The sequence below is a fragment of the Monodelphis domestica genome, chromosome 6 (assembly GCF_027887165.1).
Source record: "Monodelphis domestica isolate mMonDom1 chromosome 6, mMonDom1.pri, whole genome shotgun sequence".
NCBI classification, from domain to species: Eukaryota; Metazoa; Chordata; class Mammalia; order Didelphimorphia; family Didelphidae; genus Monodelphis; species Monodelphis domestica.
In genome coordinates, this window is record NC_077232.1 from 67187669 (window position 1) to 67214068 (window position 26400).

Genomic DNA, 26400 nt, shown 5'->3' on the forward strand with positions numbered 1-26400 from the left:
ACTTGGCATATTTAAATGAACCAAGTATAAAGATTAATGCTGAATCAAGATCAGCAACCTGCTCAAATTTCACAAAAAGTCAATAATTTTGGAAATCTATGATGGCCTGAAAAAGTCTGAACTTTCAAATATGCTAACCCTAATGTTACAGGTTGGAAGCATTGAGCACAAGAAAATCTGGGTTTCAAATCTGTCTCTGACCCATAGTAGTTGTGTAATCCTGGACAAATCACTTAATCTTGAAGTGCTCCCAGGAATTTAAGACTAGAATTTTAGAGAAGCTAATTTTTTAGAGAAGAAATTTAGAGAATAATTTAGAGAAGTCCAACCAAACTTCCCAATTCATTAATACTCATGGAAAGTTTCCACACCAAGAGCTCCCTACAATAACTGGATAAAATCTTGGATCTGGACCCCAAAAAATTATACCATAATGATAATCTTTAAGTTGATTATGCCCATCTTTTTCCTTCTTTTTCAGACCCCGGAATCAGTGGTGCTGACTAAATTAAACTATCGGGCTTGGGCTCTCCTAGCTATCACAATGCCAGACCTATATGGCAGAATAAAGTGTCTTTAAGATAAAACTGTGTTCCAAAAGACTGTAGAATATCTTGGGCAAAGCAGAGAAGACTCTAGTATTTTGGTTTTGTTTTAATGAATACCAGAGTAAACACTATAGAAAAAGGCTATATAAGTGACAGGAGAACAAGTTATAACTACTCCCAGACAGGTCTATTGAAAATACTCCTCCTTTCTCTGTGATTTTTTTAAATTTCTTTATTTTATTCTAGCCAGGCATACTTTACTCCCTTAAGCAAGAATGATTCCTTTTTTTTTTCAGCTGCCCTTGCCTTCTTTCCAGCATACACACCCTTCTGGAATGCAGCAAGTTAACCATTTGTGCAGAAATAAAATGGTCACTACAAAAGAGGTCAGATCCACTCGGTCATTCATTCTGGGTCACCTCCTTCCTCCATGATCGATAGGCAATGAATTTGACATCACCCCATGTACATTTTAACAGAGCTTTTCATTTTAATTCTCCTGAATCCTACTCCATCACCACTTTAATGAATATTGCCTTCATCGCAATTAATCTCATGCCCATCTTTCTAAGCTCATTTGGCTACCTCTGTGCCCCATTTTGTGCGCAGACATCCAGGGGATGAAAGATTTACCAATCTTGTGTCACATCACAGCTAACCAGAATGAATGACGTCTGAGAAGAGGAAAATGTACAGAAGGATGAAAGATTCAGAATGTGCTAATTGAGGGGGCTGAACAGAAAGCAGCATGCTTGGCACATTTGCCCTATTCTGTGGACTTGAGAGAAGGCATGCTTCTGAAATCACACGACAACCTTGCAGGTAGCTACTTGCCTCCATATTTGCTGAGAGCCAGGGGGGAAAAAAAAATCAAAGATTCTAGACTAGCCAAAAGAAATCACTTTATTTATTTTATGTCCTGTGAGATAGTGTGATGAAAAGGGGAAGCTAAATATCCCTATGTCAAATGGCAAAGGAAGGAAAAAATGGTCTTTGGTGACTTCTAACTTCACTTGGAGGTCACTCTTATCTCCTTTCTGTGTATCCAGTGACTCTTCAAATAATCATCCATATCCTTACTGATTTACCTGTGGAACCCCACCCCCTCCTTCACCAAGTGGAATATAAGCTCCTTGAGGACAGGAACTATTTCATTATTGTCTTGGCATCCCCAGCACCCAGAAAGAACAGACATAGTTGGATTGGATTAGATTAGATACTCTGTCTTCTTCATCAAAATATAACTGCCCTTTATCCTGTGACTTTAGGATTTTGTCTTCTGCATGGAAACTAATCAATTAATCTGGCACTAATGAATCAATGACTATTAATGGGACCATATGTCACTCCTCTCAGGTAAGATGTTTTCATTTTAAATGGCATTTTTTCTATTAACTCCAAGGAGTGTCTAATAGCAAAAATGGCAGTACTTCAGTAGAATGCCCCACATATGGTAAGCACTCAGGAGATACTGCTGACTGACCAAAGGTGCTCAATAAGGGGAGGAGAAAGGAGAAGAAGCATTTATATAGCCCATGCTACATGCCAGACTTATGAAAAGCCCTTTTTACAAATTTTATTTCATTTGGGCCTCCTCACAAAAACCCAGGGAGGTAGATGTTATTATTATTCCTATTTTGCAGTGAATGAAACTGAGGCAGGTTGACATTAAGAGATTTATCCAGGGTCACAAAGCTAGTAAATATCCGAGACCTGATTTGAACTCAGGTCCTCCTAATTCCAAGCCCAGTGCTCTCTGCATTGAGGTACCACCCAGCTGCCTCAAAATATATGACAGAAAAAGAAGATGGTATACCTCAGGAACAAATTGCCACAATTTCTGAAAAACTGTTTATTCTGCAGAGGGGAACAGCCTTATTCAAACAGGTCCTGTCTTATTGCAGACAAAAGAGAATATGAGCTAATATCGGTGTGGAGGAGAGATTCTCAGTATGAGGGCAGAGCAACACAAGGTTCTGTTCCTTGGGCTGGTCTTGGTTTGGCATCAAGGAATGAGGTTCAATCCATTCATTCATACACTGCTGGGCAATGGAAGGAAACCATGCAAGAACACTGCCATGACTGCTGCGAGTTCCCTTTGAGTCGGTTCTTCGCAGAGCCCTTTCTCTCACAATGTTTCATTTACACTCACAAACTGCCCACGAGGAACATCAGAGAGTCATTCATGAGACCAGTGGGCCCTCCTTCCAGAGGTCTAGCACAAGGCAAATGGTTTCATGGGTCACTGTTGCCAAAGATGTCATTAACTGGCAGCCAGCCCTTTGTGAATGAACCTCTCCACACAGAGGGAAGGTTGAGACAGAGAGAATATGTAGGGCTGGTATTCAATAAATTCAGACCTGGTTGAATGGCTAGAACTGGAATAGTGGTGTGATAGTGATAAGGAAAGGTCCCTGAAGGAATGTCCTCTCCTTTTCCTAGCTTTTCCTAGGGAATCCCTGGTTGGTCCTGTATTGTTCAATGTTTATCAGAACCTGCGATAAAGACAGAGGCACAGATGACATAAAACTAGAAGGGAAGAAAACAACAGCCTTAGATTAGAGATTCAAGATTCAACAGGTTTTTGGATAGGCTAAAACACTGAGCCATATCCAAAAAGAAGAAATTCAATGATAGATATATATCTGTTCCAAAAAATTAAATTTACAGATGTAATATGGGGTGAGTATAGTAGACAGTGATTTAACCGAATAAGATGTTGGTGTTTGGATGGACCACAAGCTTCAGATGAGTCTTCCACCAGAGCCTGTCAATGGAGAAAGCCACTGTGATCTACAGAAGACATCTCGTTGACAAAGGAGGCTCAAATAATGAGAACTCATCAATTTTGGATTCTACATTTTAGGAAGAGCATTGTTAACCTGGAAAGTAGTCAGTGGAGAAAAATCAGCATGGTAAAGGACTCTGAAATCATGCCATGTAATATTTAGTTAAAGTAACTGGAAATGCTGAGTCTAGAAAAGTCTCGGGGCAGGATGGCGGCAAAGGTACGTACATGATGGCAGCTATGTCATTTGGAAAAGGGGCTAGGCTAGTTAGTCCCAAAGGGGGCAAAATGGAGAAGCTTCAAAGATACAAATTTAGACTTGATGTTAAGAAACACTTCCTATCACAGGTACCCCCAGACTGAAATGGTATGCCCCTCACCTTCAACCTCCCAATGGACATCTCCAACTAAAAACTAACTAATGACTTATCAGATAAGTTATGAAAGAATCCTTTTCAGGTCAGAGTTAGAGGAGATGGCCACTGAAGTCCCTTCCAACTCTGACATTCTGTGATTTTGTGATTCTGTTTACCTCTAGGCCTATAATTAAAGAATACCTTTGCTACTTGGCAGGACTTGCTGGAGCTTGTATGTCACAGCCTTAGCCTCTGAGCAATATGGGCCACCTCCTTTCACAATCAGAGAGAGCCTTTTAAAAGTCCTATATGAATGTCTCACTTCATTTGAATGTAATTCCTCATTAGAATGTAAGTTCCTTATGAGTATAGATTAGTACTGTATTCATATCCCTATAGACTATGTCCCCATATTAGCACAGTACTTGGCACATAGTAGGTGCTTGATATAGATTGATTATATACATAATCATATATAATTTTATGTTATACTTAATCTATATACTGAGAAATATATATAATGAGAGAGAGGGAGAGGGAGGAAGGTAGAGAAAGAGAGAGGAGAGAGATAGAGAAGAAAGGAGAGACATAAAGGAAGGGTAAGAAAGGGGGGAAAGAGAGAGGGGGGAGGGAAGAAAAGAGAAAGGGAGGGAGGGAGAGACAGAGATGGAGAGAGAATTAGAGAGATGGGAAGAGAGAGAGAGGAAAAGAGACAGAGATGGAGACAGAGGAGACAGAGACAGACAGACAGAGAGAGAGAGACAGAGAGAGAGATTACCTATACACAGAAGTAAATTTTGATTCCATTGAGGAAAAAAAGATTGCTGATCTGAGGAAATGATATTCAAGACAAAGGAGAAGGAGTGGCAAGATAGGAAAACATTAACCTTCCCAGAAAACCCATATATGAAGTGTGCTGAATACCCAGAATAAATAGGAATGTTCCTTGTGATCCACACCTTCTTATAACATGATGCTTGGTATGACATGTATGTAATGAATGTATGTATATATCTGTGACCTGGACTCTTTCCTTAGTGCTTTTTTAACTTTAAAAAAATGTTTTTAATAGTCTGTTCCTCTGTGACAAAAGCACATGTTGCTATGGATGCCGATGATTATAGGTCTGTGGAGTTTACCACAGCCTCAGTCACCAGGGCTCCCACCCAGAGTGTCATCCTCAGGAACCATCTGGTGTTCCTTCTGCATAATTACCAAAATATTGACTTGGCACACAACACTCTAGAAAGATTTGAGCCAGGTTTAAAAAAAAAAAAGGTTCCAGTCCAGATGAAACAGAATTGTCATTCATCAGAACTTTGCTTAAAGGAGATTTTTTTACAATGGAAGTCTGTCGGCTGTAGCTCCCAAGCTCTTCACATAACTCCAGAGAAGTGAGCGCAGCACTGGCCAAGCAGATGTTCCCCTCACCTCAACTGACTGGATGGTTGTTCCCAGCTTGGTTCTTGACTCCTGCCTGCCCTGGTGAATCAGAGCAAGGTGACTAATGACAAGAACCACCAAAGTAGCTGACATGTGAAGCTCCCCTGGCCTTGTGGTGTTTGCTCAGAAAGCAGACTGTTAAGCTCCCTAAATTTAAAAGTACTGGAGCTGGCCTTAATGCAAAGTAACATTCAGGGCAAGCCCTCTGCATCATAATTTCTCCCTAATTGTTTTTCCTAAAACAGATGGGTAAGCCATCTGACTGACACATGGCAAGCACTAGGGAGGAGCCTACAATTGGGCTATCCCCTCAGAAAACACTTCTCAAGGCACTTGGGGTATTAGAGTCATTTGAGTGTATTCATGAGGAAGGGAAGGGCCAGCGTAGAATATGACACAGCAGAGGACAGAGGTGTGAAATATACTTAGTTTAAGAAACCAAGATATTTAGACTTTTATTCTTTTCTTCCTTATCCTTTTATGAATGAATAAATGCTTGCCTAAGCAGCTCCTCTTGACTATCCATATCAACCCCAACTGTCTCCTTAGAAAATCATGAGATGATATATATATATATATATGTGTGTGTGTATATATATAAGAAAACCATATAAAAAACTTAGATGAACCAAGAGAAGTTGTTTATCTAGTCCATTTACCTAGACTTAGAGTCATATTACCGAGATATGAATCAAAGTTCTGCCACTGTGCAACCTTGAACAAATCAGTTGCCTCTCTGGGACTCATTTTACCCATCTATAAAATGTAAGGGATAGGACTAGATGACCGTTGAGAGCCCTTGCAGACCTAAATCTATGAGCCGACAACCACCTTCATGTTATAAATAAGATAAATGAGATCCAAAGTGGGAAACTGACTTCCTGAAGTGAATTAATCCAACCCAAAAGAGAAGTAATAGGCAAAGTTGATCAAAGATTCTCAACCTTTAGCAACCAGGTATACCTCCATTATAGCCAGCCCCATTTACCACAAAGGATAACAAAATGATCCCAGTCTACCCAGATGGATCTTATTAATAGAATCCTAAATACAGCTATTATATTATTGGATTCCCCTTTCAATGTCAAATATCTGGTCGTTAGATCTGGTCCTTCATCTAGCTTAGAACAATGAAACATGTTTCCATCCCCATTATTATCTCCCTCACAACTTGAACTTTCTCCTGGAATGAGGGTGATTGACCCTTATAGATTATCGGTATTGGTATAGGTATTTATTAACTTATTAATCTCTTGTGTTATCTATCAATAAATTATGCTACTTAACTCTATTTTCTAATAAACTCTTAATTAATGAATATTTCTCTACACTTCTACTATTAAAGTAGATGTAGATCAGGCATCATTTCCAGGAAGCCTTATTAAAAATGTAATTTGTTCCCTGGAAATTATCATCCACAAACCTACAAATTCCTGTCAAAGGAATTGGATAAACCTACTTGATTATTTGGAAATGGAATAAGGAGAAAGTACATAGCAGCTCATCTACAGCAACTTCAGTTTTACAAAGCACAGGTATCCTTTCCACATCACATGGGTTAGGGGAAGGCACCATCCACATAAAACATATTAGCTCTCCCTTGATACCAGAGACAAAAGTCTGAATTTTTTCTTTTTCTGTATGGGATGTTTACAGTAAAAGAAATTGTGAATACTTATGGTATTGAAAGATAAAATATGTTAATATGTCATAAATACATTTTATGCATTTCTGAGTTTCTAAACTTTTTCTTTGTCATCTGCTGCTCTTTGTGTGTTGTCTACAGTTTTCTCAAAACTCCCCCAAAATTCCCATTTTATTTCTTATGTCAACCCATGAAATATCAGAACCATAAAGTGGAAAGTCTTGATAGGAAAGGGATACCTATACTTTCCTCACAACAATCATTTGAGATATAGGTAAGTATCATTGACTCCTATTTTATAGATAAAAAACTGAGGCTGTGATAGGTCCAGAAATTTGCCATTCGTTACAATGTCAGCAAGTAGTAGAGCAATGATTAGAATACAAATCTCTTCCCTCCAAAGGACTCTTTCCACTACAGCTATTTCTGTCTTGATAGGGGGAGAGTTGGGGAGTAATGAAAGTCAACAGAACACAACAGTCCCTTGGGAGGGCAGACCCAGGCAGGGGGTACCCCAATGAGGAGCCAGAGAATGGCAGGAGGGCACTGGGTCCTTGGAGTCAGGAAGACCTAATAAAAGGGACCCTAAAGAGTAAACAAAGAGACAACAAATGGCATCTTCTTCACAACAGTACCTGGGAAGGCATTTGAGTGATGAACACATTCTGAGATTACCTTTGTGCATCAAAGATACAACAATAGGAAATAAAAATGACCAAAATCAATGATACAGTATTTGACTGGAGAGGTGACAGACTCAAGATGCAGAATAAAATACATTTTGGGACACAACCAACTTCAAAACTCATTTTATATGTCTAGACATATTTGGGTTTGGGGTTTCAGAGGGTTTGTTTAAAAAAAAACCTTGCCTTCTGTCTTAGAACCAACACTAAGCCAAAAGGTAGTAAAGGCTAGGCAATGAGGGTTAAGTGACTTGCCCTGGGTGAGGAGACACAGCTAGGAAGTGTCTGAGGTCAGTTTTAAACCTATGTCATCCTGACTCCAGGCCTGGCTCTCTAGCCACTAAGCCACTGCCTGCCCACTAGGCATATTTGTTACAAGATGATTCTTTTGGATGAAGAAATGAGAGAAGGGAAAGAGTTGGAGGGGAAAGGTAGAAAGAGAGGAGATGGGGGTAGAAAGAAAGGGGAGGAGAGAGAGAGAGAGAGAGAGAGAGAGAGAGAGAGAGAGAGAGAGAGAGAGAGAGAGAGAGAGAGAGAAGGAGGAGGAAAGAGGAAGAGAGTAAAGAATTGGTAAAAAAAAGGGAAGGAGGGAGGAAGAGAGGGAGGGAGGGAGGAAGGAAGGAAGGAAGGAAGGAAGGAAGGAAGGAAGGAAGGAAGGAAGGAAGGAAGGAAAGAAGGAAGGAAGGAAGGAAGGAAGGAAGGAAGGAAGGAAGGAAGGAAGGAAGGAAGGAAGGAAGGAAGGAAGGAAGGAAGGAAGGAAGGAAGGAAGGAAGAGATTATTCAAAATATTTTAATGTACAGAAAACAACAAAAGGAAGGCTAGAAATAATCGCAGACAAATAAGACAACTGTGAAAGTTACATGTTAACTTTATTATATGCCTTAAAAAAGCAAACTGTATACAACAGAGACTTCATTTCATATACAATCCTCTTTTTCTGTTGTACTAGATATCTGAAAATGCTTCTTTTATCTGGTGCTTGCTAAGTGCAGGATTTTTTTTTTAAGGGGAAAAAGGTTTCAAGAAAATAAAAGGCACAACCACAAAGAAAAGAAATGTTACAGAGAAGCAGCTACTTTCCTTGCAGAAGTGGAACAAGGCCTAGCATTAGATTCAGAACTATAGCTCCTCAAGGATTTCCAAACCTTTAAGAAGCTGAGAGGCTTCTTAAGTGAGAGCTCACAAGTGATTCAGGTCCTTCTGGAGAGGCCACTGTGAGCCAAACCTGGCTTCAGAACCAGATCACAAAGCCATGTAATATTAGCACTAAAAGTCACTTTAAATATCATCTCCATAACTTACTTACTTAGACTTAGGGTCATATTACTTTGATATGAATCAAAGTTCTGCCACTTACTACCCATGCAACCTTGAACAAATCACTTGACTCTCTGGGCCTGATTTTACCCATTTATAAAATGTAAGAGATAAGACTAGATGACCATTGAGGGCCCTTTTTGCCCTAAATCTATGACCCTACAACCACCTTCATTTTATAATTAAGAAACCCAAGATCCAAAGTAGGGAACTGACTTCCTAAAGGTCCCAAAAATAATAAATAACCCACATTCAAATTAATCTGATCTTAAAGCACTTATTAAGTTCCTTTTGTAAGAGACCTTCATCATTGAAGATACAAAAATAAAATAGCCTTCAAAGAGCTAAAGGAATAGAATGCGTTGAAGGAAATTGGAGGCACGTTGTGAGCACATAAAGGGCAGTTAATAACTATTTACCGATTGACTAGAACAACTAGAACAAGAGTTCTTAATGTTTGTGATGACATGGACCACTTTGTCTAATGGAGCCAACGGACCCCTTCTGAGAATAACATTTTTAGTTGCATAAAACACATGGAATTACAAAAGAAAACAATGATACTGAAATGCAAGTATCAAAATATTTTTTCAGACAAGTTCACAGTTTACAAGTTATGAACTTCTGGATTACAGGGTTCAGGAGGAGACCCATAAATGGAACCTTGGATTAAATTAAGAATCCTAAGAGGTCAAGTAGGAAGTCTTCTGGCTCCAAATTCATCCTTCTTCCCACTATATTACTACTTCCTTATTCTAGTCAAAACAATGGGACAAGGAGGAGTGGAACAAATCCAAGTCATAACTCTAATACCTATAAACATATGGCCCTGAAATCAGGCAAAGATTCTCTGAAAACCCAAGTAATGAGTAAGCAATCCAAAAAAGAATCAAAAGAGTAGGAGGACATGAGACAAACATGATGGCAAATTCTGTCAGAGATAACCTTGGGCTAAAAAAAAGAAACTTTCAATGTACTCAAATAGCTAGAAAAATCTCACTGAAAACACTGTGGAATAAGATTAGCAAGTGTCAGTGGCAAACAAAAACAAATATTCTGGCAACCTATTACCCAAAGGTGGCCTTGCATGTTAAAAAAAAAAATTCCTAAGGTTAGAGTCAAAGGACCTGGTTTCAAATCCCACTGCTGCTACTTACTATCTATGTGACCTTGGAGAAGTCATTTCACTTCTGTGGGTCTCAGTTTCCTCCTCTGTAAAATGAGAAAGGTCAGGTTAGATAACCTCTAAAGTATCATACTCCTCTAAAGTCCTGATCTAGCTATATAATTCACAAAAAAATTATGAAGCTAGTGAATATGGCTGATAGTCCAAGGAGTTAGAAGTAAGAAGCCATAGGGTTCAAATTTTTAAAGTCTCCCTCCCCCCCTAAGAAATAATGACAATAAAGGAAGAATCCTGACATCACAGAAAACTAATCACCAGAAAACAATCCATTCCCCAATTGATAAACAGCCAAAGAATATGAATAGGTAGGTTTTAGAGGAAAAAATCCAAGTTATCATTAATCATATAACAATGTCCTAAATGACTAATAGAAAAATGCAAATTAAAATAATTCTGAAACATCACCTTACACCTATCAGATTGGTTAGCATGAACAAAAGAAAAAAAATTATAAATACTGGAAAAAAAAACAGATCCATTGTTGGTAGAAACCATTCTGGAAAGCAGTTTGGAACTATGCCTCCCAAATCATTAAACTATACATACCCTTTGACCCATCAATTCCTCCACTAGGCCTATGCCCAAAAGGGATCAAAGAAAGAGAAAAGGGATCCATATGTATTATAGAAATATTTATAACTGCTCTTTTTGTGATGGAAAAAATTGGAAACTGAAGGGATGTCCCATCAATTGAAGATTGGCTGAACAAGTTAAGGTATATGACTTGGGAAAACTTGTAGGAACTGATACAAAGTGAAGTGAGCAGAACAAGTTAAATAATAACAATATTCTAAAGACAAACAACTTCAAAAGCCTTAATAATTCTGATCAATGAAATGACTAAGTTTTAAAGAACTAAAGGTGAAACATGGTATCTATCTTGGGATAGCTCATAAAACAGAATAAAGCATATTTTCTTCTCTTTTTCTTTATTTTTTTTTGGCATGGCTAATGTAGGAATTTCTTTTGCATGACTAGACATTGATAATGGGTTTAGTTTTTCTTGCCTTCTCATTGGGTGGGGGAGAGGGAGAGAGAGGGAAATCAGAACTGGCAAAACAGAATTGGATTATTTAAAAAAGAAAGAGAACTCATCATATAGCAAAAGTTATAGATATACCTATATCTTCAAAGCCTGAGAGAAAGTAAAGTGAAAGAAGTAGTACTCAGAAAGGGAAAAGTACTAGGAGAGGAGAAAGAAAGAGTGTCAGGGCAACCATCTACTTATAGGACTCCTCACCCAAAATAAAAACTGAGACTAAAACACAGTATTCACTCAAAAGTTGGCATGTCCTGGTAGTCACAAAGGGTCAATACACAAGTTCAGATTCAAGCTTCAGGCTTTCCTATTCAGACACATATTGGCTGAGCATCTACTAAATGACAAGCATAGTCTAGTCATGACACCGAAGATGGATAAAACCAAGACTCTCTTTTTTTTTTAAACCATTACTTTCTGTCTTAGTAACAACTCTAAGGCCAGGCAAATAGGGTTAAATGACTTGCCCAGGGTCACACAGCTAGGAAGTATCTGATATCATTAGATTCTCCCAATTCCAAGCCTAGCACTCTATCCATTGTGCCACCTAGCTACCCCAAGACTCTCTTAATAGAGGAGTGGCAACAAAAATGCCTGTAAAAAACAACTTCTAACAAATTATCCCCATGAGAAATTGGGGTGATTTAGTATTTTAAGCTACTTAAATGACTAAGAGCCAACCTGAAAGGAACACAGAGATATTTTGTACAAAGGGTCATGGAATTTAGAGCTAGAAGGGATCTCTTAGGTCATCTAGTCCAGCCCTCACATTTTATAGCAAGAAATCCCCAAAGCTGGGAAATGACTTCCCAAGTTCGCACAGGTGGCAAGTCTAGGGCTAGTTTTGAAACAAGCTTCTCTGATCAGAACCTTGTACAATTGCTCCTCTGTCACCCCTTGCAGTGAGGCTGTGTCAGACAAGGAAGACTAGGTGAGTGCCTTTAACTGAAAAACCCTCAGGAAGGATTTCCATGTTCTCCTAGAAAGCCTTTGATGTGGTATACAGGAAACAACACTGACTGGGAGAAAAGGCAAGTGTTCTTGCCTCAGCCTTTATATCAACCAGGATCCTGGGATCAGAGAACCTGAGATTTTGGAAGCCACTAAGTCCAACCCTCTCATTTTTTATATGAGGAAACTGAGTTTCTTGTCCAAGGTCAAAAAGGTATCTTGTCCAATTTCTTGTCCAAGGTCAAAAAGGTATCACGAGAGCCAGGAACTGAGCCCAAGTCTTTTGACTTCATCAGGCATTATTTATAGTGTACCTTACTATATCTCTCCACTGTGATCTTAGGCAAAAAAAAAAAACAAAAAACCTTTTTTTAAATAAGACTTGTGATTGCATTGTAAAGGAACTCCCAATATGGAACTTCCCTCTATCCACATAGATCTGTATTCTCTCTCTTTTCTTTAAAACAAAAAACAACTTAATTTCTGGGGGGACAGCAGGGCAAGGGCTAGGCAAACAAGGTTAACTGGTTTTCCCAGGGACATAAAGGTAGGAAGTGTCTGAATCCAGATTTGAACCCAGGTCTTCCCTATTCCAAGCCTGATGCTCTATCCATCTGTATCTCCTAGCTACCCCTCTTAGGCAAATAACTTAACCTCTGTCCTCTGTCAGTTTCCTTTCTTATCAAATAGGCTTGATAAAAATATCTGTTCTACCTATGTTCTAAGATTATTTTAAGGAGAAAATGAGATTGCAGATGTAAGAGTTCCATGTCATTGATGTAAGGTGTCGTCATTCAGAATACAGCTTACATTCTGGGAGGTTGTAAAATCCAAGAAGAGCCAAGCACAACAGACAACTAGTTGATAAGAGTGTTGTATTTGGAGTCAGGAATTCAAACCTTCTTCAGACACTTACTGGCTATGTGACCTAGACAAGTCATTTAACTTCTCTGAAACTCAGTTTCCTCATCTTTAAAAATTAGGATAATAATAATAACTATGTCACTGAATAATTGTATCAAATGAGATAACAGATAAACAAGGTTTTACAAATCTTAAATCACCATATAAATGCTAGATATTATTATTGCAGATTATACCAGCAACATACAAAATGATACCCAATGCTGCTTTCACAGGTAAGGAAGGACAGGAGGAAATCATCAATCCAAATACCACATCAATCTGACTCCCAAAGATGGCTTCACATGCATGAACATAACCAAGAAAATCACAAGGAAGATAAAAATATGAATGTTTCACAGGATAGGAGGCATCATAATTTGCTATTTAAAAGGACTTTCCTTACAACAACAGTGAAGTATATAGTGCGAGCATGATGAGGGGGAAAGGCTCAGAAAACTTGGTTCACTGGCCCAAGGTCACATAGAGGAAAGGGGGATAGACCCCAGCCTCAGACCCAGATCTTCAGGCTCAAAGTTCAGTGTTCTTTAGCAGGCTGCTTGAGAGTCTGTGAAGCTCCTATTCAGCCAAAGAAGGCTTTGTCTCCCTGGAATTCCTGGATGTCCTTTACCTGAATCCCTTCACCAGTAGTGGTTTTCCAAGAACACAAACAAGACTGTTCAAACAGGTTGTCCTTGTTTCTCTGGACTTACTGAAGTACCACACTGTTACTTCCAATCCCTTAATTTTAAAGACCAAATTATGTGGATGCCTTTCCAAAACTCTTTCCCTATAACATACCTCATGAATAAATACCAATATCCTTCAAGTGTTGAGACTAGAAAACAAATTCATTGTGGTTCCAACCTACCTATTTTTAAATTTTTAAATGTTTTAAAATTTAAATTTGTTGTAAATTTAATAAGCAATATTCACCAACATTTCAATATACAAAGGACAAGAAAGGATTGTATGAGAACTTGTGGACTTAAGTAAATTTTGTTTCATATAAACTATATCTATAATAATTTTTAAAAGGTAATAACAAAGTTGTTTTGTTTGCTTGTGTCCCCTTTACTTCCTTTCCTTTTCTTCTGTGCATATTTAAATGTGACATTGATGCTTTTGCTGAATGTGTATCCCAGCCCTCCCTTCACACAGAAACTTTCCTGGTTAGTCAAGCAAAGCCAAGTCACACATTGGATATGTCTGAGAACATATGTCTCAAGCTGCTGCTCCACTCCATCACATCCAACCTCCTTTTTCTGTTGCCTCTTGCATATCATTCCTCTTCACACATGCCATGATCCAACCATACTAGCTGCTTACTATTCTCCAGACACAATACTCCATCTCCCATTTATGTGCCTTTGTATAAATTGTCCACCATACCTGGAACATACTCCATCCTCACTTCCATTTCTAATTTCCCCAGCTGCTAATTTCCTCCACCTTCCAGAATTAGTGTGTGCGTGTGTGTGTGTGTGTGTGCGCGTGCGTGCGCGCACGCACGTGTATATTTTATTGACTTACCTGGGATGCTAATGTTTTTCCTTCCCACCCCACCCCCATAGAATATAAGCTCCTTGAGGGCAAAGATTGCTTTGGTTTTGCCCCAGTACAGTGCCTAGAACATAGTGGGTACCTAGTAGATGTTTATTAAGCAAATAAATGAACAATCCAAAATGTATTCTGCCTCTCCTATCTAGTCATCATCACCTAACCCCTAGAGGACCATTATGCCTTTTAAGGAGGACAAAACAATTCCATATATAATCTAACATTATGTATCCTCCCCATCTTTTCTGGTCCTATTTAAGTACCTCCTTTTCCATGACACTTTAACTGATCTTCCCCAGCCAGGAAAAGATCTCTGCCTTCTTTGATTTTTCAATGCATTTTATGTAAGCCTCTCTTGGGCATTTACCACACTCTAATTTTCTATTATCATTCTTCACTTGTGTGCCTGTTTTATCTCACCTACCAAGAAGGAGACTCAGTAAAGGTAGAGACTCTGCATTTGTCTCTGTAGTCCCTCCAGTGCCTAGCACAAGAATTTACATAGATTATGCACTCAATAACTATTTTTATTGGAGTGAACACAAAAAGAAGTGAAAGAAAAAGATGCTGGAGGAACAAGAAAAGGGAGGAAATTAAGGCATTAAAGATATTAAATGAGACATTAGGGCTATCCAAGTGGTCATGCTATTAAGGTTTCTCCCAGCATCCTTCTGAGTTACTCTAGCACCATACACATGTAATTCCTATATTTGCAAGGCTATTCAAAGAAAACAATCTCTATGCCAAAGAAGCCAGAACCCTACATCATGAACTTTAATGCTCCAGTGAGACACATGCCAGTTCAAGAAAGAAGCTTCAATGACCAGAAAAATCTCTCTTTCAGGAGCCAAGTAGCCATCACATGTCCAAGGCAACTGTCCTTTTTGGCATCTTAGGTACTCTTCAGAAATCTATTAAAAGTTCTGGAAGACTACTGAGGTGGAATAAAGGTCATTATCCATACTTTAATCAAACAGAAAGGGTCACTGGCCCAGACATTGCTTATTAGAACCTGAACTCTGGTTGGGTCATAAAAGATACATAGCCAAGATGGAGAAGCTCCCCCAGTACCTACTGAAGGAAGATCTCAATCAACTCATTTTGAACAGTCTTCCCTATCTTCTGCAGAGTCCAACAACAGCACACAATAAAACTCTGTCTTTACCCCTTTCTCCCCTTTTCTTCCTTGAAGACACTCTCATCTTTCCTCCCCATCTTCAAGTATAGGGTACCTTCCCCCAAGAACATTATACCCTGAGGTACAATTCTCAATCCTGCAAGTGCCATCTGTAAGCCAAAGGAACACTGTATGAGTACTGTGTCTGGTCCTTCTTTGATTTCACAAGTCAAGGATTTCATGAGAATAGCAGTTCCCTTTGGAATGACCATCATAACAATATTATATATCTTTTGCTCTCAGAGAAGGATCTAATTCTTGACCTTAACACCTTAGTTCAAATTTAAGTTCATGTTTATTATTTCAAAACAAAGATTTAGATTTAAAGCTAAAAGAAAAAGTTTTGAGATCATTTAGTCCAAACTCCTCATTTTTCAGATGGGGAAACTGAGGCCTAGGGAGGTGAAGGAACTCACCCAATATTATCACAGGGATTAAGTGGTAGAGCCAGTATTCGAACACAGGTCTCAACACCTTTCACATTGCCCTACACTCCTGGAAAAACAGGTACAAGAGTGGAAAAGGGAACAGAAATAAGGGACAAAAAGAGGGAATGAATGTGAGAAAGCCAACAATAAAAATCCAGAGGTATGTGAAGGAAGATTTTTTTTTTAATGGGCAATGGGAGAAGGATTATGATTACATCCCCTTTCTTCCAGAGTGCTTATGGAAAAGACTAGCCTTAGGGGAAACATTTCAGATTTTGATTTCACAGGCTCAAGAAAAACACCAGGGTGTTGCCCTTTCCTTTAAAAGTTTACACCCAGTTTTTGGGTAGCTGACAGAATACCATCTTACTCTAACACACTGTGTACTCACTCCCCTGCCTTTTTGGGATTGGCGGATTATTCGCTTATGGGCAGCAAGTGCTTTCTAAAAATCCTATGAAAAAAAAATGCCATTCCTGCTCTGCACCTGGTTAGACTCCTTTCAACACATTTAAGGAGTCATTTTTCTTCTGAGTCATGTCTTTGGGGCTCCCTCCAGTCTATGGTTTACTCTCTCTGCCAACTTCCATTGCAATTCTAATTCTAATTGATATATTAAATATGGAACGATGCAACACCTACTGCGTTGCGTTTGGGGTTTTTTGCTTGCTTAAAAAAAAGTCAAGGATTCAAAGCTGAGTCTATGTCTAATTAGATGGGGGGAAGCTTTCTAACCACCAGGTAAATGAGAATAAAAGCTGCAGAGCAGCCACAGGATGGTTTACACTTGCCTCAGTGAACTGGAAAAGCTTAGTAAGTAAGCCTACAAGTCAGTCAGCCAGACCACATTTGGAGGCAAGGATTCCAAAACGCCCCCAAACTCCACACGTGCTTGCAGAGGCAGCAATTTCAGAAAAGACAGAATGCCCCTGAGTGGTCAGCCCATTGCTTGTGACTAGCTCTTGTTCTCAATTACTTCATGCTGTTTCCTTTGTATATTTATGACGTCCCTGCTTAAACACTACTTAATGGAAAATACAAGGCAAGAAAACAAAACAGGTAAATCCTAGAGTGAGTAGAGACAGGAAACCAGGACCTCTCAGCAAGCAACACATCCAAGAGGGACCTGCTTCTTCTTTTCCCCCAAATCTTGACCGATAACCCTGCCTACCCACGGGTCTCTCCCCTGAAATGATGAAGCTATTTTTAACCAAGTTTACTATGGGTATTCAGAGCTGCAAGTCAATCATGTGGTAAATTAAACCAGAATAGAATCAATTGATCCATAAATGATCAGGTTACAGTGAGCCATATCAGTCTCAGGAAATTATTGTGTTGTCCATATTTAGGCATCAGTGTATTTTACTGGTTGACACTAAAGCCAGAACTATGGTTCCATTGGCCCCTTTGATAAGCACACACACACACATACACACACACACACACACACACCCCAAAGTTGGGAGAATTTCACCTCCATTGTACTTACCTACATGTTTGTATATCCCAGAAACACAAATAAAATATTTAGGTATGTGTATCATATTTATATACATATAAAATCTTAAATCATAAGTTACAGTTGCAGACATGCCTATGAACCATGTACACCATAAAATCTCATTTATTTTTAGATCCATAACTAGAAATTTTTGCACCTGGAAAAGTAGAAGTAGACAATAGGTCCACCTTGTGTATGGCACTCTAGGATTCCACTGGTGGATAGTGGAAGAAAGAAAGAAAAGGAACTATCTATCCAAGGTTGTCACCTTAGGACAAAGAAAGAAGGGTCCACAGAATGGCACTGTTGACACCCTTTAAATTTCACACCATAGGATAAAGTCCCAGCTATCTCACCTTAGTTAGGTTCTATTCATTTGTACCTCCATAATTTAAAAGGTAATGCAAATTGTCAGCTCAGGGAGGGGGGAGGGAGGAAGGAAGGGGAAAAACATGAATCATGTAATCATGGAAAAATATTATTAATTAATTAATTTTTTAAAAGAAAGAAAAAAGGGGGGGGGAGGTAATGCAAACATGGATTAGGCTGAAGAGAAAGTTATAAAGATAGATAAGAAACGGTCCAGTCCTCATAGAGCTTGGAGCTTCAAAAGGGGAATGTAAGGCATACAGAGTTATAAAACAAAAATGCAAAATTAAACATATTAAATGAGGTGCAAGCAAAGTACTATGTTAGGGTTGACCAGCTGGAAAGTCAAAGAAGGTTTAAAAAGGAGGTGCAATTTGAGGTGGACTTTAAAAGATGCAAAGGAATTCAAAACACAGAAGTGAGTGGGAAGTCTTTGAAGACTTCCCTTTGGGAACAGCATTAGCAAAGACATAGAAGAAGAAAGATATAGGGCATGAATGGAGGATGAACAAGTAGGGTAGTTCAATGACCTACAGAATATATGGCAGAGAAGCAGTATGACATAAAGGCAATGGTGTCAGAATGTGGAAAACCTTGAATGCCCAGCAAAGAAGCTTGAAGTGGTCAAGTCATTTAAAAATAAATTCCTCATCCTTCCCTATAAACCACTTCCTCCCAGTTTTATTTCTCTTGCTAATACAACCATACTCCCAGCACTTAAATTCAAAACTTTATCTTTAACTCTTTCCGTTCATTCTCTAGCACCATTCAACCAATTGCCAAGTTACCTACAAAACCTTTAGATCTATCCCTTCTCCTCATTCATACTATCACCTCAGTTCAAGCCCTCAACCTCATTCATCTAGACTCATAACATAAACCTAATTAGTCTCACTGTCTCTGGTCTCTCTCCTCATCTTGTTCATTATGTACACACTATCAAAGTAAATTTTCCAGTCCACAGTCCTGATCATGTCAATTGTCCCCTGAAAAATACCAAGAGGTTCCATCCTTCTAGCCAAAAGAACAAGCTCATCAAAGTAAATCTCCAGACCTACTGAATATTAAATCATTGTATCTACTTCTTGTTATGAGACTTACAGATATCAAACTATTTCCTTAAGACAATATTCATTTTTGTGATATTCATTTTGCCACTCAATCAAAGTTCCAGAAAGATTAGAAATATAAAAAGAACCAATGCAAGATAAGTGAGAGGTGTCCTTAAATGGATAAACAATACATTCAACAAAATTAAGTAAGTGTTATTGAGGATTAGAAAATCACAAGACAAAATAAAAGTAGTATGGTACAATTAAAAGAAAATTGGATTTGGAATCAAAGAGCCTGAGTTCACATCTTAGCTGTGCTACTGATAACTATTTGTGTGACCCTGTACAAATCACATAACCTCTCTAAGACAGTTTCATCATCTGTAAAATAAAGGAGTTGAACTAGATGGCCTCTAACCACCATGGCCCCAGTTCTATCTCCATGATCCTATATGAAGGAGGTGGGGAACTCAGTCTAGAACTAAAAGATGAGAAAAAGATCAAGAAGAAACAATGAAGATACTAAAGGTTTTCAAGCAGAAATTAATGACCACTTGATCATTTGTCAAAGATAATATAGACAGGATTCATGTTTTTGATAAGAGGTGAACTAGATGATATCTGAATTCCCTTCCAACTCCTGGATTCTCTGATTCCATAAAAATAACCAACATAGAAACTAAAAAGAAAACAAAAAAATCCATTGAAGTGATCAAAAGCTGATTTACTATAGCAGAAAATGAAACTGTATGTAATACAGAACTCCTGGAAATATATGCCCTTAAAAAATAAAGTTTGTCGTTGTTGTTATTGTTTTCATTGAAAAACATGCAGATTCAAAGTTGGGGAACAGATCATGATAAATCAACCTCATAATAATTGAAATTCAAGAAAATTTGAGAAAAGAAAACAAAGTGAGCCTCCATCCTATTTGAGGGCAAGATAAAATAAAACTTCCCAGAATCAGAGTTTTAAATAGTTAATTAAGTGAATAAACAGTGAAATACAAATAGCAAAGATCTCTAGAACCCTAAAATTGAAGAACTCAAGATTTAAGACACCTAGGAACATTTTAATTAAGGTTTACATTTGGCATCACAATGACAAGAAAGGGAAAAATAATCATTCAAGATGCCAGAATAGAGAAATCTCTTACAAAAGAACACAGAAGCAAATTTCAAGGGAGCAAGGGCTAATAAATCAAAGAAATTAGGATATAATAAAAAACCAAAGGTTAAAAAGAGATAGTTTTAAAATAACAATATGGTATACCATGATACTCATGTATAGGATAAGTCCATTGGCATAACTACCACAACAGTTGCTGTAGTTGAGTAGACAAGTAGTAAGTATCTTCACATTGCATTCTAAGTTGAAGGATGTTCTCATAGCCTGAAGGTAGCAATGAGTGTCTGAGATATTCCTATGAGAGAGGTCGGAATGGGACAAAGTAAAGGGTGAAGAATCATTGAATGTTAGAGTTGAAAAGTACAGAAGAGATCTTCTAGTACAGCTCAGTTGTTTTACAAATAAAAAAACAAAGGTGTAGAGAAATTAAATTAATTGCCAAAGGTCACCCAACAATTTAATGGCAAAGTTGGAACTAGAATATAGAATGTCAGAAGAGGGAGGCAACCTTGAATATGAATTATAAGATGTCAGGGCTATCATGAGCCTCAGGAGTCATCTAGTCTCATTCTCTCAGTTTAAAGTGGATCATGCTTCACCCTCAGAGATGAAGTGATTTGTCCATGGTGGTCACGCAGGTCCAAACCAGTCCAGAGAAGAAAAGACGATCTCGCCATTGGAAAAGGGATACAAAGGAAGGAAGGAATGAAGCATTTATTAAGCAGTTAATAGGTACAAACTGCTACCCTAATAATATGTAATTCTATCTTGATTCATATGGGAGGAAAAAAACAAGACTCCATTAAATCCAGCAATGCCTTCCACATAACAGGTGCTCGGTAATTATTTATTGAATGAATAGTTTAATATAGCATAGCGTAGCTCCTTTTTATGAGGGGACTAACCAAATAATCTTAAAAGTTGAATAAAGATGTCTGTGTACTCCCAAAAAGCCTTGGAGAACAACTACTAAAAGAGACCCAGCATAGCATTTTTCACATTCCTCCAAAGCCAATGATGAATAATATATCTGACATTAAGAAAATAGATAGGTTTATGTAATAAAACTCACAGAAATGGCAAGGGCAGCATAGGTGAAACTACAGAACAATTTTAGGCTATTAGCAAATGCCTTTTCAAAAGCTTGAAAATACATGGCACATCATAGTTTTCAATATCTAAGTGAGTGTATTAAATAGTTCTCTAAAAGCCTTCCTTTGCATTTGTTTCACCTTCCATGAGCCACCTTTTGTGAAAAGTTAAACGTAACCCATTGCTGATCCAGTCTGCGTCTGTGCCATCATCATTAAGTCCCCGATACAAGTAAATGGGGTGAAAGGCCAAAGGGCTTTATTAACTTTATCATAAACCAAACAGTTAACTACCAAAGATATTGGTCCCTGAAGACCTGAGTAATATCAATTAAGGTTCTGGAGGACCAGGAAACACTGCATGCATTGAATTAACATAGACTGGACTTATTACTGGAATACCTTACCAGAGCTGTGTAGACATATGCCCCACAGTTAAAGATTATAACCTATCCATACCTTATTAGCTGTGTAAATTTTTTCTTTTTGTTTTAAACACTTGCCTTTTGTCTTACAATAGGTAATAAGGATCACTTTCAAGACAGAAGATCAGTGAGGGCTAGGCAATTGGGGTTAAGTGATTTGCCCAGGGTCACAGAGCCAGGAAATATCTGGGGGCAAATTTGAATCTGGGTCCTTCTGACTCCAAGTCTAGCCCTCCATGCACTGAGTCACTTAGATGCCCCTAAGTGCCTCCATTCAAGTTATCGGGTTTAGTTCAGTCTCAGTTTCTTCAAGCTATACAATAGGAAGAATTAACACCTTTACTCCTTACCTTACAGAGAAATTTAACCAAATAATGCCCGAGTAACTATGAAGAGTTGTATAAATGTAAGCAGTTATGTCTACCATTTAATAGGATCATGGCTCTATAGAGCTGAAAGGATCATAGAGGTGGTGGAGTCCAACTCCCTCTTTTGGAAATAAGTAAACTGAAGATCTGTGAAGTAAAATTTGAGCACTCATGCAGGATGTGACTATCAGACTAAGATCTGAATTCAGATCCTCTCCCTCCAGAGCCAGGGTCTTTTCTGCTATGCTATAATTTTTGTAAACCATGTTGAAATGGAAGAAAGGTAGAGTGAGAAACCAATTTCTAAATGGGTGTGCAAGCACAAAATGCATGCAAAGGGCTGGCAACTTTGAAACAAAAACATGGAATCAGAAAGTCTCTTGCAAACAGGAATATTAGCAACGTAAAGAATTATGAATCCATTACTAGAGTAGATCAGAGTCAATCATCTCCATATGTCAAACAATGAACATTTACTAAGATCTGAAATTGTATCAAATCCTGGACTAGGTATTATATACAATAAAAAGAAAATTAAGGCACCAGTTACCCAACAGCTAGCATCTATCTAAGGAGACAAGACAAGGTCATGATGGTGAATGAAAAGAGATGATTCCACGCACCCATCACCACAGCTAAGGCATTGGTCATCATAATGCTTTCAAGTTTCTTTCCAGCAGAAGAAATGTAACTCCAAGGTTTTTTGTCACTTTGTACAATGGCAGGTTTGGCCAATGCAGGCAGGAGTGCACACAGTTGTGGGCACACAAGCACATAAAAGTGGGTACATACACATACACACACACACCCTAGCATGGGTCTCTCCCTGTATAACTAAAGCCAAGAATTCACTAGCCATCCTCTCTTTATAGGGAGTTTTTAGTAGATTTAATCAATAGCCAAAAGTCTATGATTCAACTCCCTGCTCTCACCTCCCTTTCTATTGATCCTTAAGGAAGTTATGTAAACTCTCTGAATCTTTATTTTCTCCTCTGTAAAATGAAGGTAATAATATTTGCCCTGCCTATCTCTCAGGATTATTGTGAAGAAAGTGTTTCACAAACTATAGGTATTTTATAAGTCATTAAAAAAAACTACAGAAATGCCCACCATGCTGAGAGCTCTTCTTCCTTACCTGTGGCAAAAAGAACCTTGGAGTTACATTTCTTCTACAGGAAAGAAACTTGAAAGCATTATGATCACCAATACCTTAGCTGTGGTGATGGGTGAGGGGTATCATCTCTTTGGACTCTCTAGCTTCTTTCAAAGCTCAGCTCAAAGACCATTTCCTCATCTAATCCTGGAAAGACTTCTAGATGAGGAGATGGCTCCATCCTACTTAAACTGCTTTGTATCTATTTTGCACATAGTAGGTGCTTAATAAGTGTGATTTATTGATTATATTCTGTACATTCCCCCCCTACATTCCCACTAAATATAAGCTTTCTTCTTATTTTTCTTATTTTTTCTTTATTTTTTATTTTGAATCTCTGGCATCTAGCACAGAGTCAATAACTATCTCATAACATTGAACTGAATGGGATCTATCACTAAAGGATTATTATCATTACATTCATTTCTATACATTCTCTCCTTCTGACCAACACCACACAGCTTTCAAACAATTGGCTGGAGTTTCAAGGGGAGCCCATGACCACAGAAGAGTACAAAGTTAACTGGCCCCCAAATGGAGTCATTTAACCTCATTAACATGATGTCAGCTAACTGAATTACCTAACCAGTCCCAGATAGTTTCACTTAAATTAATTCTATCAAAATTCCCAGTTAGTTGGCTCCATATAGATATAACCTAATTCACTGAAGTGGCATGCTTTGAAGAACAGAGAAAACTGAGTTCCTGAGTTTATTCAACCAATCATCATTTTTTAGGACACAGCTACTGAATCATGGGTCCAAAATCTCTCATTTTTTTTTAAATGACAAACATTCCAAAGCCAGTTCAAGACTAAATTACTTCATAAAAGCTGATTTTTTTACTAACACCTAATACATCTGGTTAATATATAGACCCAATAACATAAAATACAGATTCAATAGTAATCATCACGTTATACAGGAAATGAAGCCTGTCGATGTAAGAATTATTTTTGAAACCTGCAATGTCTACTATTTTTTTAGCTCTAAGAAGGGTGAGACAGACAGTGCTGGTGAATTACAGAGGTTGAAACCATAGAATCATAAGAGAATGGAACTGAAAGGTACCTTAGAGATTCTTTAGTCCAATCCTTCATTTAACATAAGGAATGGGTGATGGCATTTAGTGATGGTATGAGCAGGACACTCTACCGACCAGATCCAGAAGGAAAACAATTTAAAATAGAATCTGGAATGTTGATGAATCAAACCAAAGAAAGAGGCTCCAAAGAAGCTTATTATGGTTATAAGTGTATTTAATGTTGGTCTCCCCAAAATTCAAAGTTTGGTTTGGTAGCTGGTAGTTTTGGTAGCAAAGTGAGCTGGTTACTTTCCAAGTCCCTCAAAATGGTAGTTTTGATCCCCACACTTACTCACACACCTTGATGCTCCAGGATTGATCTCTATTTCTAGCTAGAGTGAAGAGTTCACCATCGCTTTCTTTATAAGCAGTTTTTAAATATATTGAGAATCAAAGGAAGTTTCTCCTCTTCCCCCTGGAAAATCTGCTTCCAATTGGTCAGCTTCTCAAACCAAGTGACTATGTTGCTAAAAGTAATATTATTCTGTATTTACTTACATGCCATTTGTGGTGGTTTTTTTTTTCAAAATATTTTCATCAAATCATAGAATGTTAGAACTAAAAGGAATTTTTAAGAAAATTCAAGTCCATTCCCCTCATTTTAGAGAAGGAAACTGACACCCCCCCCCCAAGAGAGGAAATGACCTGCCTAAGGAGACATGACTAAAAAACTGAAGGTCCTAGACTAGGGCTTACAGAATCATAGATTATTTCACTGGGAAAAGACCTTAGGGTATCTTTTGGAAGTAGGAAGAAACTGAGGCCCAGGGAAGAGAAGAGAATTGCCCAAGGTTAAATAGCCAGTCAGAGGCACTTTTTTTTTAATCTTAACAAATTTAGTCAGTGTAATCACCCTTCACAGGTGAGGTATTCTGTTTATTCTATGGAGAATCATTTCAGTTTAAATGAAACTCTTTAAATGTTTTGGTGATTGCTGCAATAAGGACACAACAGGGAAAAGCTAAGAGAGCATGCTCATCGTGTTCAGCATAATACAAGTATTACATGAATTTCTGATAGAAATATTTTCAAGAAAGTAAAATCACTGAACTAAAATTTCATTTAATATTGATGCTCTGTATCATAGAAAGATACTTAGGCACAGATTGCAGACTGGCATCAGCTTAAGACATAATACTTAGCATACTAATTATATTCATTCAGCAAAAAAGATTCATAAAAATATGCACCCTAAATCAAAAGAGTTTAATATCAGTACCTAGTAATAGAAACATAACTGATAACATTTAAGACTAGATGAATAGATACTTAATATTTTTGGCATAATTTGGCCTGTGAAATTAGGTTGGAGACTAGTAAGGGGCCCAAGGAGTTTCAAATCTTGTTACACTCCCAAGAATTAGATAGGACAGGAACTTTGTAGAATACTCAGTGGAGAGAATTAAGATCCAAAGCATTTTGCCTCTTGAATCTATGCTTGAATTCTTCCAAAGGGTCAAAGGTGAAATGTGTTTGGAAGTCACAACCTAATTCCACGCAGTCTTTTTTTTTTTCCTGGCAGTAGAAATGACTACAAACTTTTCACACTGGGTTAATTACACTTAAAAGAAAGAACTAAAGTGATAATTTAATACTCTGCCACTGCTGGAGACAAAATTAGTCTTTCATATAGGATAGCTACTATTTTATTTCCTCTATGACCTGGGAAAAATCATTTTCATGTCAGTTTCCTCATCTATAAAATACAGAGGATGGACTAGATGTCCTCTTAGGTTACTTCTAGCTCTAAATATATTATTGAGATCTATAATCCTAGAACTTTCTCTTTAATATTATTGGGGGGGGGGGATATGGAAGTGAATGAGAAGAAAGGGGAAGCCATACCAGTGAAGTGGAGATGCGTGGTATCATGGGAAGACCACTAGATTTGGAATCAGAGAGCCTAGTTTTAAGTCCTCAATCTACTACTTACTAGCTGCTTGAGCTTGGGCATTTCTCTTCTCCTATCTAGGTTTCAGTCTAGTTTCTTCATCTGTCAGCTGAAGGGATTGGTCTAGACTCTAGGTGAGCTCACAGATTCCATCCAGTTCTAATATTCTGCCTTATAAAATATGATTAGGTAGCAATGAATTAGATTCCACTCTTCTTCAAAAACAAAAACCTACTAAGTCTCAGGAGCCACTCTTATTTATATAAATAAATCACCAAATGAACAAAAATTTTTAAAAATGTGCAGTTGCC

The 26400-nt window shown here is 38.0% G+C and overlaps 1 protein-coding gene across 6 annotated transcripts in view; it reads right to left on the bottom strand.

Annotated features, from left to right (window-relative positions):
* Positions 1 to 26400, bottom strand: part of SOX6 (SRY-box transcription factor 6) — a 673059-nt gene that overhangs the window by 585900 nt on the left and 60759 nt on the right. The window contains exon 1 of one of the 6 annotated variants that reach the window (XM_056802166.1): positions 9942 to 9956. The exons of the other annotated variants lie outside the window; for them this stretch is intronic. The gene's annotated coding sequence lies outside the window, so the exon portion shown is untranslated. Of the gene's footprint in view, positions 1 to 9941; positions 9957 to 26400 lie in introns of those variants that run through there. 6 annotated transcript variants of the gene reach the window in all.